Source organism: Neoarius graeffei, chromosome 8, assembly GCF_027579695.1.
Source record: "Neoarius graeffei isolate fNeoGra1 chromosome 8, fNeoGra1.pri, whole genome shotgun sequence".
NCBI lineage: Eukaryota > Metazoa > Chordata > Actinopteri > Siluriformes > Ariidae > Neoarius > Neoarius graeffei.
Genome location: NC_083576.1, coordinates 89,936,602 through 89,948,574, shown reverse-complemented (window position 1 = coordinate 89,948,574; position 11,973 = coordinate 89,936,602). Strand labels below are relative to the sequence as shown.

The following is an 11,973-nucleotide window of genomic DNA, read 5'->3' as shown; positions in this document are numbered from 1 at the left end:
TTAATGACCTCCTGCTCTCAACTGATGCTGGTCATCTCAATGTCCTTGTTCTCTTGGACCTCACAGCTACTTTTGACACCGTACATCATGAGATACTCATTTCCAGACTATCTTCTTTTGGTATTACTGGCTTAGCTTTAGCCTGGTTTCAGTCATATCTAGCAAACAGGCAACAGTTTATCTCTATTGGTGTTCATGAATCATCCACTGTTACTGTTGCTCAAGGTGTGCCTCAGGGTTCTGTCCTTGGTCCCCTTCTTTTTATATTATATGTTTCTCCTATAGGACAGATTATTCATAACCATGGCCTTAACTTTCATTGTTATGCTGATGACATTCAAATCTACATCACTATCACCCCTTCCATAGCCTCTGTTCAGCTGCTAAGGACTTGCATCACTGACCCTAAGCAATGGCTGCATAAGAACTGCCTTAATGCTAGCAAAACGGAGGTTCTATTAGTAGGTACCAAAAGACAGGTTCTGAACTTCTCCAGTTTTACTATTGATGTTGATGGTGTGTCTATAAGTCCTTCCTAAGTTATAAAAAACCTTGGAGTTCTCTTTGACTCCACCCTTACATTTGAACCCTATCTTAAACTAATTACCAAGAATGCTTTCTTTCACCTCCGCAATGTTGCACGTCTCCGCCCTTTTCTCTTGGAAACTGATGCCAAAATGTTGGTCAATGTGTTTATTTTTACTCATCTTGACTATTGCAATTCTCTCTTTTATGGTCTCCCTGCCACATTGCTCAATCGCCTGCAGTACATCCAAAACTCAGCAGCTAGAGTCCTCACACTCGTCAAGCGTACTGCTCACATCACTCCTGTTTTACAGTAACTACATTGGTTGGCGGAGAAGTCCTGCCTCAAGTGGAGGAGTTTAAGTATCTCGGGATCTTGTTCACGAGTGAGGGAAGGATGGAGCGTGAGATCGACAGGCGGATCGGTGCAGCCTCCGCAGTGATGCGGTCGCTTTACCGGTCCGTCGTGGTGAAGAAGGAGCTGAGCCAAAAGGCGAAGCTCTCAATTTACCGGTCGATCTACGTTCCGACTCTCACCTATGGTCATGAGCTTTGGGTAATGACAGAAAGAACAAGATCGCGGATACAAGCGGCTGAAATGAGTTTCCTTCGCAGGGTGGCTGGGCGCTCCCTTAGAGATAGGGTGAGAAGCACAGTCACTCGGGAGGAGCTCGGAGTAGAGCCGCTGCTCCTTCACATCGAGAGGAACCAGCTGAGGTGGCTCGGGCATCTTTTTCGGATGCCTCCTGGACGCCTCCCTGGGGAGGTGTTCCAGGCATGTCCCCCCGGGAGGAGGCCCCGGGGAAGACCCAGGACACGCTGGAGGGACTATGTCTCTCGGCTGGCCTGGGAACGCCTCGGTGTTCTTCCCGAGGAGCTGGCCGAGGTGTCTGGGGAAAGGGAAGTTTGGGCTTCCATGCTTAGACTGCTGCCTCCGCGACCCGGTCCTGGATAAGCGGAAGAAGACGAGAGACGAGAGACATTGGTTGGCAGTTATTTCTCAGATCAAATACAAAATCTTGCCTTTAACCTATAAAGCGCTTCATGGTTTTGCCCCTTCCTATCTCTGTGAGCTAATTCATCTGTACTGTCCCTCCCGCTCCCTCAGATCTTCTGTCTGTGGACTTCTGACTGTTCCACGTTTTAAACTGGCATCTATGGGTGGCAGATCATTCAGTGTTGCTGCTCCTAAACTTTGGAACTCATTATCACAATTGCTTCATGACTGTTCCACTCTCACTTCCTTCAAAGCTAACATGAAAACTTTTCTCTTTACCTCACACTACTCTTCCTAGTGTGGCTTTTTTTTTTTTTTTGGTTACTCCTGTGTAAAGCGTCCTTGGGTTTGTGAAAGGCGCTATATAAATTGAAATTATTATTATTATTATTATTATTATTATTACCATAGTACACCACACAGCACAACTGGAATCAGTCCGGCTGAGCTACTGTACAATAGGCCATTTAGGACAAAATTGCCGCAATTAAATGACATTGTTGCTGATTATCTTGAAGTCAGAGACCATGACTCTGAGATAAAAGTAGCAAAACTTTGTCACTAGCCTGAATGTTGGTTACGGATGCACCACATTTCTTATCAACATACACAAACACTTGGAAGATTGAGAGTGAAGGTGCTCCAGCAAAAAGGCATCAGACTCTCTACAAAGCTCAAGGTATACAAAGCTATAGTCATTTCTTCACTCCTCTATGGGTGTGAAATGTGGACCTTGTATCTTCGGCATATTAAGCAGCTGGAACAGTTCCACATGAGATTGCTGTATACAATCTTGGGCATCTGTTGGCAGGACAGAATCACAAACCAGGAAATGCTAGACAGAGCTGACTCAGTAAGCATTGAGTTGATGTTGCCGAAGACCTAGTTAAGCTTGGCTGGCCATGTCATCAAAATGGATGGCAGCCACAAAACAGGACAGCTGATGTATGGTGAACTGAGGCAGGGTTCACACAGATGGGGAAGGCCCAAACTAAGGTATGAAGAGACTCTGAAAGGTACAAAACTTATAGTGTACAGTCAGTTATTGACAAAAACTGGTCTGATCCTTTAACATTTTTTGTAACATCTTTGGCAGAATTTCATCAGACTGATGTGTCTCTGTGCTTCTGTTCACTGGTAAATACTGATATTTGACGAGTAAAAACTCTGCATGATATGCAGATTAAGATCCAGTTAGACAGTGTCTAGAGGTGATAAGGAGGTGTAGATGAAAGTGTACTGATGTGTGTTTCTCAGAATTATGAAGTTCTCCAGCCTGTGTGTTCATGAACTCAACAAAAAAGGAGCAGCAGAACACTGACACACATCCACAGATCAAAATGCACAGTTTACTCATCACAAAGCATTTTTGAGTCATTAATTATGATACTTTTTGATGTGACTGATACTTAATACAGTGGAATCAGATAAAGTTATGAACTCACAACTAGAAATGGGTGTGATCTCATTATGTTTTCTCTATTGCATAAACTTAAGTAATTTTTACCAATAAATTGTACTTATAGGAGTAGCTTTAATATATAATTACATTAATGACATTTAGCAGACACTTTTATCCAGAGCGACACACAACATACCCAGAGCAGCCTGGGGTTAGATGCTTGCTCAATGGCACTTCAGCCATTCCTTCTGGTCCAGGGAATCAAACTGGCAACCTTTTGGTCCTCAAGCCACTTCTCTAACCATTAGGCCATGGCTTCCCCCATGATACTGTTCACTCTTACTTGAGTACATTTACAATTTAATAAATGAACATACACTCTCTTACATTAGAAAACATACTTGTTACTTATTTTTTTAATGTGATAAATTATTTTCATTCACATGTGCACAGCTTTGATGACGTCAACTGCTTTGATACACAGACTTTGAACACAAATGGGGGAAAAAAGACCAGCACTGTGGTAAGTGTTAAGATATTAACCCTTTGATGCAAAACATATGCACACCCCTTCTAATGCACAACATGGGTCAAAAATGACCTGCATTCATTTTCCAGGTTATTTCATGCTGACTGAGTTTTTCTTTGCTCTATCTTTTGAAATCAATTTATTTTATGATTGAATATTCCAAATATTCTTTAAATATCTTGTTTTTAATTACCATAAATCATTAATTTAATTTTTTCTTTCCTACTTTATGAACAAAAATACTTTTTATATTACTACACATGGGTCATCCAAGTGTGATTTAAAATTAAATGTCTTAATACTATAATAATAATAATTTGTTTCAAGTAATTACTTTAGCAGTGAATGGGGCCAGTTATTTATTTATTAACTATGTAGTTAGCTAAGCCAAATACAATAAAATTAGCTAACTAAAGTAGAATATGTCAACAGCTCGGGAGCTAATAGTAATTACTTGTAACTTTCTGAGAAGTAATCTACTCACTCTCAAGGTAACCTAAACAATCAATTTTTTTCTAAGGTAATGTTAGAACAATTGAAAAACATTACTTCCATGTATTAGATGGGCAAAGGGCGCTGTGCTGAGCTGTGAAATGTCTGACACAAGCACAATTCACAGTTCCCACCAAACGCTGTAGTAAATGCATGCGGGTAGGTTCTGATCCATGTGTGTAAACTTGATGTAGAATTACAAAAGCTGTGCTTGTTCATAACTTAAGAAAGGAAAAATAAAAATGATGATTTGTGCAAAACAAAAACAAGATATTTACTGCATATTTGGAAAAGTAAATGACAAAATGAATTTATTTCAAAAGTATATCATAGAAACAATCAGCCATACATGAAATAACCTGGAAAATGAATGCAGGTCGTTTTTGACTCATGTTGTGCATTAGAAGGGTAGTGACACAAAAAGGGATTTTATTCAAAAAGTAAGAAAGGATACATGTATTTACTCATTCACTCACACAGAGCCTTGGTGCACAGGGTCAGAACCAGGCTGTGTGCTGTGAAGGAGAGATGCTGATGTGGCATCGGGATGCTGATACTCAGCTGCATCTTTTGTAAACATAGAGAGAGAGAAAGAAAGAGAGGGGAAAGGGAGTCTCTCTCATGAATTCTTTCAGTCTGGGATTTTTGGATGGACGGCTCGCTCACTTCCCCAGTCGCTGCTCACAGGCTGCGTAATGCTGAAGAGCGCAGAGGAACTCGTCATACGAGATGTCTTTATGGGAAGGTAAAGGGATGAAATCTGTTAGTCTGATGTGCCAGGGCAGGAAGCCGAGCGTGCTCTCTACTGGGCCAAACTTCAGCACCAACTCGGGGTCTGGAAAGTTCTTTGACTCTCGCAGTAGAGTCCAGCACAGTGACATTGATGTCTTTGGACGTGCTCTCTTTCTGCTCCACGGCCTTACACAGCTGCTGCGCCGCTCGCACGATACCGAGCTTCCCGTCATCTGGAGACAAGACTTTTACCACCGTCTGGCACCATGACACTTGTTCCTGTGTGCCTGTGCCTTTACTCAGGAACTCGGCTGAGGAGTACTTGCAGCTTTCTGAACCCAGGAGCTCCTTCTGCTGCTTCACGATCTCCTCCATCGGTCTGGAGATGTTCCTCCTGAACACACCTTTGTTATCAAACACGCTGACATAAGAGATGCCCAGTGCCATACACCACACCACCAGGTTAGTGATATCGGTGAACTGTGCCTCCTCCTCCGCGACCAGCAGCCAGACGTGCAGCGGGAGCTTCTCCAGAGCCTTGCAGTCCGACAGCACCCGACACCGGCGGCCCGGTCACTTCCCCGCCGCGGCTCTGAGCTTCTTCTGATTAGCAAAGCCGAGCGCTAACGGGAGCAGCACAGCAGCCGTGGCTCGTCTCCATAGCAGCCAGGTGTGCTTCCACGCGCGTGCCTGGAACCAGGACAGTGCCGTGCGCTGGAGCTGCAGGAAGACGTGCAAAACTCGCCACACCAACTCATACACTAACGCCATCATCAAATAACAATAATAATCATTAAAAAAAACCCTCCTAGAACTGCCACCTTATTGTGGTGGAGGGGTTTGTGTGCTTGAATGATCCTAGGAGCTATGTTGTCAGGGGCATTATGCCCCTGTTAGGGTCTCCCAAGGCACACAGGTCCTAGGTGACAGGCCAGACCAAGAGCAGTTCACCAAAACCCTTATTGAAAATAATTGATCAAGGACCATGACGTCGCCTGGTATGGCACAGCCGGGGCCCCACCCTGGAGCCAGGCCCGGCGTTGGGGCTTGTATGCGAGCGCTTGGTGGCCAGGCCTTTGCCCACGGGGCCCGGCCGGGCTCAGCCCAAAGCGGTGACGTGGGCCCGACCTCCTGTGGGTTCACCACCCACAGAGGTAGCTGTAGGGGTCCAGTGCAGTGTGGATTGGGTGGCAGTTGAAGGCAGGGGCCTCGACGACCTGATCCCCGAACACAGCGGCTAGCTGTTGGGATATGGAATGTCATTTCGCTGGGGGGGAAAGAGCCTGAGCTTGTGCAGGAGGTTGAGAGGTACCGGCTAGAGATAGTCGGGCTCACCTCCACGCACAGCTTGGGCTCTGGAACCCAGCCCCTCGAGAGGGGCTGGACTCTCCACTTCTCTGGAGTCGCCCATGGTGAGCAGCGGCGAGCTGGTGTGGGCTTGCTTATAGCTCCCCAGCTCAGCCGCTATGTGTTGGAGTTTACCCCAGTGAACGAGAGTGTCGCCTCTCTGCGCCTTCGGACTGGGGAGAGGGCTCTTGCTGTTGTTTGTGCCAATGGGCTGAATAGCAGTATAGAGTACCCAGCCTTCTTGGAGTCCCTGGGAGAGGTACTGAGAGGTGCTCAGACTGGGGACTCCATTGTTCTACTGGGGTACTTCAATGCTCATGTGGGCGACGACAGTGACACCTGGAGGGGCATGGTTGGGAGAAACGGCCTCCCCGATCTGAACCCGAATGGTGTTTTGTTATTGGACTTCTGTGCTAGTCACGGTTTGTCCATAACGAACACAATGTTCGAGCATAGGGGTGTCCATAAGTGCACGTGGCACCAGGACACCTTAGGTTGGAGGTCGATGATCGACTTTGTTGTCGTTTCATCTGATCTCCGGCCCTATGTCTTGGACACTCGGGTGAAGAGAGGGGCTGAGCTGTCAACTGATCACCACCTGGTGGTGAGTTGGATCCGCTGGCGGAGGAGGAAGCCGGACAGACCTGGCAGACCCAAACGTATGGTGAGGGTCCGCTGGGAACGTCTGGCCGAGCACTCTGTCGGGGAGGTCTTTAACTCCCACCTCCGGGAGAGCTTCTCCCAGCTTCTGAGGGAGGCGGGGGACATTTAGTCTGAGTGGACCATGTTCTCTACCTCCATTGTAGATGCAGCTGTTCGGAGCTGTGGCCGCAAGGTCTCCGGTGCCTGTCGTGGCAGCAATCCCCAAACCCGGTGGTGGACGACGGAAGTAAGGGATGCCGTCAAGCTGAAGAAGGAGTCCTATTGGGCCATGTTGACCTCCAGGACTCCTGAGGCAGCTGACGGGTATCGGCAGGCCAGGCGTGCCACAGCTCAGGCAGTTGCGGAGACAAAAACTCAGAACTGGGAGGAGTTCGGGGAGGCCATGGGGAAGGACTATCGGTCGGCCTCGAAGAAATTCTGGCAAAACGTCCGGCGCCTCAGGAGGGGGAAGCAGTACTCTGCCAACACTGTTTACAGTGCGGGTGGGGAGCTGTTGACCTCGATGGGGTTCGGGGCTCTTTGCTAAGGGCTGTCCGGTCCCTGTACGAACGGAGCAGGAGTCTGGTTTGCATTGCCGGCAGTAAGTCAGACATGTTCCCAGTGCATGTTGGACTCTGGCAGGGCTGCCCTTTGTCACCGGTTCTGTTCATAATTTTTATGGACAGAATTTCTAGGCGCAGCCAGGGGCCGGAGGGAATCCTGTTTGGGAACCACAGGATTTCATCTCTGCTTTTTGCGGATGATGTCCTGTTGGCTTCTTCAAACCAGGACCTTCCGCATGCACTGGGGCGGTTTGCAGCCGAGTGTGAAACGGCTGGGATGAGAATCAGCACCTCCAAGTCCGAGGCCATGGTTCTCAACCGGAAAAGGGTGGCTTGCCCTCTCCAGGTTGGTGGAGAAGTCCTGCCTCAAGTGGAGGAGTTTAAGTATCTCGGGATCTTGTTCACGAGTGAGGGAAGGATAGAGCGTGAGGTCAACAGGCGGATCGGTGCAGCCTCCACAGTGATGCGGTCAGTTTACCAGTCCGTTGTAGTGAAGAAGGAGCTGAGCCAAAAGGTGAAGCTCTCAATTTACCGGTTGATCTACGTTCCGACTCTCACCTATGGTCATGAGCTTTGGGTAATGACCGAAAGAACAAGATCGTGGATACAAGCGGCCGAAATGAGTTTCCTTCGCAGGGTGGCTGGGCGCTCCCTTAGAGATAGGGTGAGAAGCACAGTCACTCGGGAGGAGCTCGGAGTAGAGCCGCTGCCCTCCACATCAAGAGGAATCAGCTGAGGTGGCTCGGGCATCTCTTTCGGATGCCTCCTGGATGCCTCCCTGGGGAGGTGTTCCAGGCATGTCCCCCCGGGAGGAGGCCCTGGGGAAGACCCAGGACATGCTGGAGGGACTATGTCTCTCGGCTGGCCTGGGAACGCCTCGGTGTTCTTGCCGAGGAGCTGGCCGTGGTGTCTGGTGTAGGTACATTCCACTAAGAAACTACATTTCCCATCAGCCCACTTCCGCGTTGACCTGCGTCACGCCGGGGCGGGATCATCTACGTCATCCCGCAGGAGGATATGAACCACAAGGACACTCCTAGCTCTTTCTCTTTCCACCTGGACTCCAAGGAGTCTGGACACAGAGAGATTGCTCTTTTCGGGCAACCAGATAAAAACGTATTTTCTTTTTTCTTCCTTTCTTGCAAGATCCACGATTTAGCGCGATTTCTTTCTTACCCTTGGCCAAGGTAAACTCCAGAGTCGCGCGATCTTTAAACTCAACCTGACTTACAGCCGGTTTATTCGTATTAGAAGTGACGTCACGACTGCCGCCAAAACGCAGTTTTAATTTGTAATTAGGAGCGACTAGAATTCCTCCTGATTGAAGCGCTGTGCACATTAATTTTTTTAATCAGAGACTTCCTTCTCATCACGAGCCACGACGCGTCGGATCAAGAGAAGTTCTCTGTCCACGGAATCGACTCATGGAATTGACTCACGTGCTCTACAACAGCGAAGCTCTACAATGGCGAACATCTTCTCAGAACCTTGCTAGAGGCAAGATATTGAGTAAAATATATTTGGGCATAATTAAGATAGTCTTAGGAATTTGCTTTTATTGAAAGTGTGAATGTAAGCTCAGGAAAGTTTTGTTTACACTATAAGACACGCAGCGTGTCGAATTGAATTGTTCTGTTTGTTTAATCTCATTTGTTTTAATAGATAGGCTGTGCATCTCTCTCTCTCTCTCCCTTACTAACATTTTGATTTCATTATCATATCTTGATTGCATCAAGATTTCAGTGGATTTAGTATTATGAGCTAGTGGGTTAGCTACCAGCTAGCATTCCTTTGTTACTTAGAGACACGTGCTCAGACACACCTTTAGCTAGCCACACGGCTAATTCCTTTGTCGTTAGCAAGCTAGGCTAACCTTTGCTTAGGCCCAGAGGCCTACGCCATGTGACCACTCACAAATGTGGCAGATCACAGAATCCAGGGACACATGTCGGCCCGGGGGCATTTTGAGTTATTGACAGATTCAGAAAGTACAGTTTCTAAGCTTTCCAATGATGCCTTCCATGTGGAGATCTGACAATATTTGAAGATTGTGTGGCCTTTTGAAAGTGTATACTTCTTAAAACAGAAAAGGGAGAAAATCGCCCTCAATGTTTTCCATCTCAGCTACTCTGGGTGTAGGGCGGGCACATAATGGTGCTCATTTGCATGACATTAAGGAAAGCCCTACCCCCTACGAGCTAGCACGATACTACTTTCATGTAAACAAAGATCACCACGTCAATTTTCCTTCCATGCAAAGTATGCCCAACACAATTATGAAGTACAAAAATAAGTCCTAAAGTATACTTTAACGTTTTGTGGTTGAAAAATTACTCACACCGTAAGAAAGAAAGATAGCACGATGATGACACAACTAACACAACACTAGTTTCATGTAAAGCCTCGGTCACAACCGGCCGTACCATGCTCCTACGGCCGGTCTACATGCAAAAAACGCAAGAAACACACAGAGAGCGTGCATGAAACGCACGAGAGCGCGCGTGTGATGTGCTGATTTTCGAGCCGCAGACCGGCTGCAGAGGTTCTTTGTCATGTCAAACAAACTCTACGGGCGCTTACGTTTTTATCAGGTTGCAAGACAAACTTACGGCCAACACACGTCTTTCTCCGTGAACAAAAAAAACCGCAGTGATTTGGGAAACGCCAAAAATCACACGGCCAAAAAATCGTACGTCCGGTTGTGACCTAGGCTTAACCAAACCACAACACTCTCCGTTACATGTAAAAATAACCACACAGCCTTAGATTAATAAACTTACCCCATCAGAAAGAGAAACTGCGCCTTGCACACACCAATGCCTCCGATGGAATGTAATCCTAGAACAGTCCGTGTATCATCTGATCATTCAAGTATTCCATTCAATCTGGAAAACGAGGTTGCGTTTTTTTTTTGCTAGAAATGGTTATCTCCGATGTAAATACCGTGTGTCTGTTTGCTTCGCAGTGTGTCAGGTCCTCTGCGCTCTGTTTAGCTTCCTCATTCCATAGTGAAATCACACGCCTGTATGCAGTTAAGTAGCCATGCGCTCAGCCCGGATCATACAGCTGATTCGCGGAAAAAAAAAACAAAAGACTTAAATCTTCATGTGAATGGCCCATATGGTAATTTACCCACACCCCCCAGCAGGCTACAGTCCTGACAAAAACGAGACAATGTGCAACAAAAAATGTATGCTTTTCCAACAAAACAATCTATTATCTGAAATACTGATTGCATTCTTCAAGATCTCAACTTGCACATGATGGAAAAAAACAAAAATCACAAATTTCGAAAAAAAAATGCTTCTTTTGTTATTATCTCGGATTCGTTTCGGCCGACATGTGTCCCTGGATTCGGTGAGGGGTCACAAATACACCTTAGCCAGCTTCCCTTTGTCTTAGCTTAGCCACAAGCTAATCTAGGCCTACCACGTGCTTAGCTAGGCCATAGGGCCTTTAACAAGCACACATTAGCCACACAAAGCTAATCTAGGGCCTTCCCTACACACAGACCACACACACAAGCACACATTAGCAATAGAGCTAATCCTTGTTCTATTTAGATAGCATTTCTTTGTTTTAGCTAGCAACAAGCTAGGCCTAACACACACACACACACACACACACACACACACACACACACACACACATACATATATATATATATATATATATATATATATATATATATATATATATATACACCTCACTGTTGTATATTTTAATCTGCTATTATTTTTTTATCTTTGTTATAATAAATTCATTTATTAAAGTGTCTTTATTGTTGTGCAAAAATATCCTTGAAGTCACCCAATCTCTCAAAGAATTCAAAAAGGTGCATATAAGTTATGTAATATGGTAAGTGATCATAATAATCAGGATTAATGGTATGATTCACTTTGAATGATTCACTGATTCACTTTGAATGGTTCACTGATTTGATTCACTTGAACGATTCACTTCGAACCATTCGAATGGGATTGATTCAATTTGATTATTAACCTTCAAATTTAATGAGACTGATTTAATGAGATCACTTAATAATTACTAAATGCACCTACACTGGGGAAAGGGAAGTTTGGGCTTCCATGCTCAGACTGCTGCCTCCGCGACCCGGCCCCGGATAAGCGGAAGAAGATGAGACAAGACGAGATGAGACGAGAAGTAAGAAAGGAAAAAATAAAATAAGGATGTATGATGATCAAAAACAAGTTAATTAAGGAATACCTTGAATACTGAATGATGGAATTAATTTATTGCAAATATATATTAGATAAAAACTCAGCCGGGTCACTTTTGACCCATGTTTTGCATCAAAGGGTTAAACAGTCTTGTGACTTTGGTTCTGGTTCAAAAAGATTTATGTTCGGAAAAAAATGGAAAAGTGGTTAATTTATTCAACACACACATCATTGCATTGCTCAGCTCTCTCTCTCTCCCCATCTCTCTCTTATTTATCGTGGAAAGTTTATGAAACTAACCTGTGGCAAAATTGCCTTAAGTTATGATATTTGGCAAACATAATTTTAATTCAATTTGAACTGTAATGTAAAGTATGACAAATAAAGGGTTTCTCCTTTCTATTCCTCTATCAAAGCTAAATCAGCTTAAATGCTGGATTCATCAACTTTTGCACTTGTGTGTCATTTGTACAGCAGATGGATAGATTAGTGATTATCTAAAAAAAATGGAAACTTTCAGCAGATCTTTGATAACACCATCTTGAGTGGAGGAAGTAATGAGT

At 45.4% G+C, this 11,973-nt stretch overlaps 1 pseudogene; it reads right to left on the bottom strand.

Annotated features, from left to right (window-relative positions):
* Positions 1 to 4,532: 4,532 nt before the first annotated feature.
* On the bottom strand, positions 4,533 to 5,448 carry LOC132890298 (dehydrodolichyl diphosphate synthase complex subunit nus1-like; annotated as a pseudogene).
* Positions 5,449 to 11,973: the final 6,525 nt, after the last annotated feature.